At 37.0% G+C, this 7,219-nt stretch overlaps 1 long non-coding RNA gene across 1 annotated transcript in view; it reads left to right on the top strand.

The window, feature by feature from the left end:
* The first annotated feature begins 2,854 nt into the window (after positions 1–2,854).
* LOC142139063 (uncharacterized) overlaps positions 2,855–7,219 on the top strand; it is a 71,979-nt gene continuing 67,614 nt past the window's right edge. The window contains exon 1 of the long non-coding RNA XR_012688156.1: positions 2,855–2,908. This is a non-coding gene — a long non-coding RNA (uncharacterized LOC142139063). The remainder of the gene's footprint in view (positions 2,909–7,219) is intronic.

The raw sequence follows: 7,219 nt of genomic DNA, 5'->3' as shown, positions 1-7,219 counted from the left end.
TTGCCCATTCTTTTGAATTCAATTATTTGGCATTGTCAGCTTCTGATATTGATTGTTTGTTGTCTGCCCTGAACCTTGGCTTGGATTTTGATTACTTTTTTGGATCTTAACTATGTACTTTGTTTGCCTGCCTATTTTGATCTCTCATCTAGATTTTGAATATGGTACCTTACTCCTCATTTCTAACTGACCTCTGCTTTGACTTTGATTACTGTCTGTGTTTACAACATTATTAATCACGACAATTACGTACATATTTATTCTCTGATAATGCTGCAGACATTTCCATCTTGATAACATGGTAATATAGTAAGGGGTATATTTACTAAACTGCAGGTTTGAAAAAGTGGAGATGTTGCCTATAGCAACCAATCAGATTCTAGGACCTGATTCATTAAGGATCTTAAATGAAGAGGTATCTTTTTACAGTCTCCTGGACAAAACCATGTTACAATGCAAGGGGTACAAACTAGTTTTCTGTTTTGCACATAAGTTAAATACTGACTGTTTTTTCATGTAGCACACAAATACTTGATAGCTTATTTGTACACTGAAATTTAAAGTTGATATTTGTGTGCTACATGAAAAAACAATCAGTATTTAACTTATGTGCAAAACAGAAAACTAGTTTGCACCCCTTGCATTGTAACATGGTTTTGTCCAGGAGACTGAAATAAGATACCTCTTCATTTAAGATGCTTAATGAATCAGGCCCCTAGATATCATTTATTTAGTACATTCTACAAAATTACAGCTATAATCTGATTGGTTGCTATAGGTAACATCTCCACCTTTTCAAACCTCAGTTTAGTAAATATACCCCTAAGTGTTTATATTAACATATTCCTACTTCATATATTGTTATATAGAATATACAAAATTTTATTTTTCGTTTAGTCAATATCTGTCAAGTTAATCTATTCCACTCACTGCTAGATTTGTCACATGACTTACAGATGACCTCATGTGATGTCACAATACCAATGCCAACTGACAGAACCCTGGTAAGTATAAATGTAACTGTCACAACATCACCTGCTCAGTATGTGGGAAGCATTACATGGATCAGCTGCCTGTCCCAGAGCTGGGGGTGATATGCAGTACAGTAAGTACAAAATGAGGGAAACTTCAAAAATGAATATTAGGAAAACAACCCATGTGTTATATACAAATGTATTTGCATATTCTCCTACCCAATAACTTTTACATTCTTGACTCTGTCGGGTGTAAATATTAATTTTACAACTACAAATATAATTTTACAATTACAAACCCACCTGCCTGTATCAGTTATTTTATTTATTCCATTGTTGTTGGGGAAACCATATATTCCTATTCACATACCGAATAGGCATTCCTTATATCCCATCAGAGCTTTATGCTGGTGATCTTCTTATTCAAATAATTTTGATTGAAGTCCTTGGTTTTTAAATCTTTATCAGACATAGCGCAGCACCCAGTATCACAATAGCGTTTTTTCATTCTTTATTAGAATTATATAACCAAAATTAACAATCATTAAAACAGCTTGTTATACCCAACCAATAGTAATATCAGCCCTGGTGTTTAACAGCTTTTGTTATTTCAGTAGATGGGAATCTTTCAGGTTGCCACAGGATATATTTTGAAATAGTTTCCATTATTGCGCTAGTGGTAGGGTAGAAGTATCATAATATAGAAAACAGCAGCACTCACATTTGCTGTTGACAGCATTATTAAGAAGAAGAGATACATAGCAATTCAGGGAAAGAGATAATCACTTTCCACCCTAGCTGCCTACATACTGACTACCAAACCAAGTACTTATACAGTATATCCGGTGAATGTTGGCATATTCTGCACCTCCAAATCCCGGATCGACTGCTATAAATGTATCTATATATTTCCCTCTTTGGGAACACACCACTGTAAGCACGATCACTAAAAAATGTACTCATACAGTCAACCTCTTCATTAATGTATCCTAAGGCTATTTTATATCATTTAGCATATTAATGATTCATTTAATACTGATACTAATACCCCGTGAGTCTCCAAACATTAGGATATTTACATATGCCATTTGTATTAATCAAATTTCTCTCCCTATCCTGGCAGTATAATCTATTGAGGACATAAATACCACCTTAGAGACACAGTAACTCATATTCTCCATAGATTGGGGTCATAGAAATATGTGGGATTATATAACTACATGTAGCTGTTCTTGAAAAATGCTTGAGAGAATTTCTTTCTAGTACATAGAACTGGCTAATAAACCAAGTTTACATACTGTATCTGGTGAATGTATTTCAAGGCAACTTAGTTTAACACACTTGTGATCTATACAGTGCTACCGCCAATACACTGTGACTCTCCAAATTTTGGGGCATTCACATATGCCATTTGTCCAATTTACTACTTTCCATAATTTTGGGCAACACAATCTGTTGAAAACACCAATACCATCTTATGGAAATTTACTAAACATTTATCACATAATCTCCTGAGTGAGAAAACATTGGATACATTAGGATACTGTAGGTCTTGCTATCTAGCATTTTAATTATCACCTTTCTATCTATATTAGCAACATTTCTCTATTTTTAAAAAAATTTGCACAACAGATAATTGCAGGCATATTTTAAATTATTGACATAAAAGTCATGACGTTTTATTTGTATCATTTTCCAATTAGTGTACCAGGACCCAATCACTGTCTTTCTCAGCTTCGCTGTCAAGTTAATGTATTTGGCACACTGCTAGGTTTGTCACATGACTTACAGATGACCTCATGTGATGTCATAATACCAATGCCACGTCATAGAATCCTGGTAAGTGTAACTGTCACAACATCACCTGCTCAGTATGTGGGAAGCTCTACATGGATCAGCTGCCTGTCCCAGAGTTGGAGGTGGTCTGCAGTACAGTAAGTAAAAAATTAGGGAAACTGCTAAAATTAGCCAAAATATTAGAAAACAACACAGGTGTCAGATAAAAATGTAAATCTACTAATTCTTCCACCCACTAACTTTGTATTATAGATTCTAATGGGTCTAAATGACAGATATTTAAAATGTCAAAACTGTTCAAATTGCACTGATCGTGAGGCAAGGGGGCACACAGGGCAAAAAGGAAAAGTGGAGATGGTTGAGTAGGTAGAATGGCAGAACCCAAAAAAAGCACATGCAGGGCTACAGGGAAGGTCAGATTATCCACTGGACACATTGCTTAAGGAATTGGTGCTAATGGCTGCAAGGGTTCATTCAGATGAGAATATTGCCAGAATGTGCTCAAACAGCTTTACAAATGGACGCTACAGGAGAAAGCCATTCTGCAATTCAAGCAGACAACATTGATTCTGATACTTACACACCTCTGCTGTTCACATGACAGAAAGAGAAATTTGAGGGTCAGACTGAAACTGCAGAAATCATGCATGCACCATTTTCAGACTTTTGCTCTGAACTATGTTGTCTATAGTGTTGCTTGTGTGAACAGCAGAGGCGATCAGGCACTGGGATCAATGACCCCAATGTATGCATGGATTTTAGAGACGTTTGCTCTCTTCATATTATGTTTGATATGTGGCATGAACAAAATCTGATAATTTTTTTTATCTGAACAAGCCCTGAAATTAACAGGCTAAAATTTACTGGATCACCTTAATGCAGATTTACTCATGTCTTCAGACAGCAAAATGCGGCTCCCATCAATCTTGTTAATATCAGTTTGATGGGAACTGAAATAGTTTATGGTCCTTTCACATCAGTTATACTGTGATGCAGTGCTCATTCCTTGTAAAGATCCCATTAGTAGGAATTCATCCTCTTCTGTTCTGTCACAGAGAAGGTCATCACCATGTGGCTGCTATTCCAGGCTTTCAGTTTATCAAGGCAATTAAACTGTCCTTTAATTATAAAATAGCCATAAAACTAGCAGTAACCTGGTATAATGATCTGCACTTACACGGTATTGGCAAGGCAATATAACCTTCTTACTTTGTTCACACATTGGTTTGATGAGCATTGACTGAGTGCGATATTTTATATTCCATTAACTAGAAAAAACACTTAACCAAATGTTTTGTACTTTGCACGTGTTTCACAGAATCATAGTTCTGAATTAAACAATGCAGCTTTAAGTGGAGAGGTTCATTTAACTGCGAAAAGGGAACAGCTGTGATGACTAAATATAAATTGTTGGTATCATTTCAACATTTGATATCATGTGGAGACATTTAGCTGTTAACTGTCTACAATTATGAATGGCTTTCTAGGGTAAGGCTGATGATCTAGAATGCAAATCTAACTTGTAAACCTTTTGCAAAATGTGGTCACAAAGAGAAATAAAGTAAGAGGCCATCCATTTAAAACAAGAGATATTCATGCTTGGTGACCGTAATGTAATCATTTGTTTATAAATCGCAAGCTGCATAGTAACAACTGCAAGTATGCAATAGGCATCAAGCCTGAATAGTATGCACCACATGCCTTTGGTATGTGTTTAGTGTTAGGGCTTATTCAGACAAGCAGCTAATGACTGTTTAGTAAGAATTTGCTCAACCGGTGATCCAAACAAGACACAATATAAGCAAACAACAGTGAATATTGCACAGGTATTGGATTTGTGGATCCTAATGACTCCGCACCTCTACTGTTAATACGTACAGTGTTGGAAACTACAGGCCAACTCCATTCAACAGAATATTGAACACATTATTCAGGTGTTTGGAGTTGTCTAGAACAGGTCTGCAGGTACAGGGACACAGTATGAGTACAATCTTAACATACTCTTATTATTACTCTGGATGAGCCCTTAGGTGCTGTACACACAAGTTTTATGCGCTCTAAGTTGTCTATTCATGTGAAAAGTCATATATCCCAGTTGATAATACAATTATTTGGAATCTTTTGTAGTTAACTTGTCTACTTCCGTCTGAAAAATAGACATATATTCAGCTGCATTACTATCTGGAGCTTATTAGCTCCTTGCCCGTCCCAGAGCACCGAAGTCTGCTCCATACAGTCGTTTTTCTCAGTGTTCCGTGATTCATCTCCCAATCCGAGAACCAGGGCTGTGTAAGGCTGTGGGGAGGGGGTGTGAGCGAGAGGATCAAGCAGAAGCCTGAAACATGACTATTGTGGCTTATGGTTGATCTTTTAATTTCCATTTTGCAACAATTTTAAACTGGTCAACGCAAATGTTTTCTACTTTGTGGTAATGCAGCTTCAAAGTTTTTCCTAATCGGTCTGCATGTGACGTAGAGAGTTCTCCTGACATGTAGATTCAGTTTATTTAGGTTATGCATTTAAACAAATACATTTGAGAGAGAACATTTCGCTTAAGGGCTCATTCAGAAGAGTGTCTAGAATTTGGTAAAATGACAGAACAAAACTGCTCCAAAAATATTGCAGACATCAGTATCATTGATGGGAAGGCACACAGTTTGTGTACCCAATGCCAGAAGTGAAAGGCTAGGCTATCATACTGTGATTTGATCAACATTTTTACAGTGATTTCTCAATTGAGTTAATGGACCGGTGTTGAACGCAAATGTAAGCATAGTGTAAGCAGAATATGCGTTTGAAAAAGTTTCAAATAAGTGAATGTGTATGTACACCATAGTCATAGTTAAAGATGCGTTTAGGTCTGAATGAGTAGAAGATATGTCCACTTGATAACAGACACACCCTGCAGACATTTACTCCTAACTTGCGATCATGCACGAAAACCTTTTATTTTAGGTTATGAACGCAATTGCTATGAAGCATAATTTAAACTTCAATACACTGACCTGGCTAATACAGCAGAAACTTCCCAGCATGTGTACAAAATGTATATATATATATATATATATATATATATATATATATATATTTTATTTATGACTGAGCGACTACTAACTACTAAAGTCTCAATAAGCATCCGCAAATCTTTTGCAAACCTCTAATTACAAGCAGTTTGTTAGTTTGGGCATTTGTCATTATCATCATCAGCTACTTACACCTGCCCATGTCCAGTCTGAATCCGTATGCGATTGTTCGAACACAACTTTTTTGTACTTAGCCTACATTAGAACACCCCTTCTCTCCCCTGTCAGGCCTATTCAGACATAGGGTCGTAATTGCCAAAAAATTGCAGGTCTGAGTAGTTGCAGTGGTGTATGTTAATTTTGTGCACATGCTCAGTGCGAAAGAACATAAATATATACTATGCAAAAAGGCGTATGTCTCACTCTGAATCAGGCCCAATATGTATAAGTACATTCAAATGCACACAAGGTGGGAAATAGAAACAGATCATTCTATTTCAGGTAAAATAGGTTATGTCCAAAGTACTCCTTGGAGGTCATTTATGTGCACTGCAAATCACTGCTGTTCTTCTATGGTCTGGCCTAAGCACTTTAAGGTGTACTTTCCATTCTCAGTACTCGCCAATGCAAACTAAATGTGGGCCTCAATGTGTGAGACCAGATTTCCGCCTGGTCTGTGAAAGTCCTTTGCAGCATATAAATGGCCATGTACCCCTCCACACAACAAAGAATGTCCCTGAAATTGCATCCAACCTTTATCTGATTTTAATAATTGCTATCCTGAGACTGAAATATGGTTTCTGCACTAATCCGCAGAGGACCACCAGTGCAACTATTGTACTTCCCTGGGAATACCTTCACTCAGCTCAAATCTTTCACTCTGCAAACTGCTGCGCCTCAGCAAACGTGGCCATCTCGTACCCTAAAACTATGTGTCCAATTATAAAACTAGAAGCACTTGTACATATTGAGGTGCACATAGGGTCCAAAGGTGCCATTGCCCTATGAAATGACCATTTTGTACTTCCACTGTGTCACTTGTTATGTTAAAGAGAATTTAAACCCCCCTCCCCCAGTTATCATTCACCTTGAGTAACAAAGCTGTGGAAGTCCTCGTCTGATATTTCCAACATCCCATTGGGTATTTCCTGATACCGACACCTAACCTAGTTAGACAGGACTGCAGAGATCGGCTGATGGTTCACTTAAACATTACCTGCAAACACTTATACAATCTTTTTAATAGGAAGTAGCTGCTGTAAGTTATTTAATCACCAAAGACACCTTTGTCACAAATGCTGCATCCTGACATACTTATAGTTTGGAGTTAAGCTAAAGATGCTGATTTCAGTTCCAGGGAGTTTTCACTTAAAAGGTCACTGTTAGGCTTGTAGACGTAAAATCTGAATACAACCAGCAAGAATT

This window comes from Mixophyes fleayi, chromosome 2 (assembly GCF_038048845.1).
Source record: "Mixophyes fleayi isolate aMixFle1 chromosome 2, aMixFle1.hap1, whole genome shotgun sequence".
NCBI lineage: Eukaryota > Metazoa > Chordata > Amphibia > Anura > Limnodynastidae > Mixophyes > Mixophyes fleayi.
Note: the sequence above shows the minus strand (reverse complement) of the source record. Positions and strands in the feature narration are given on the sequence as shown.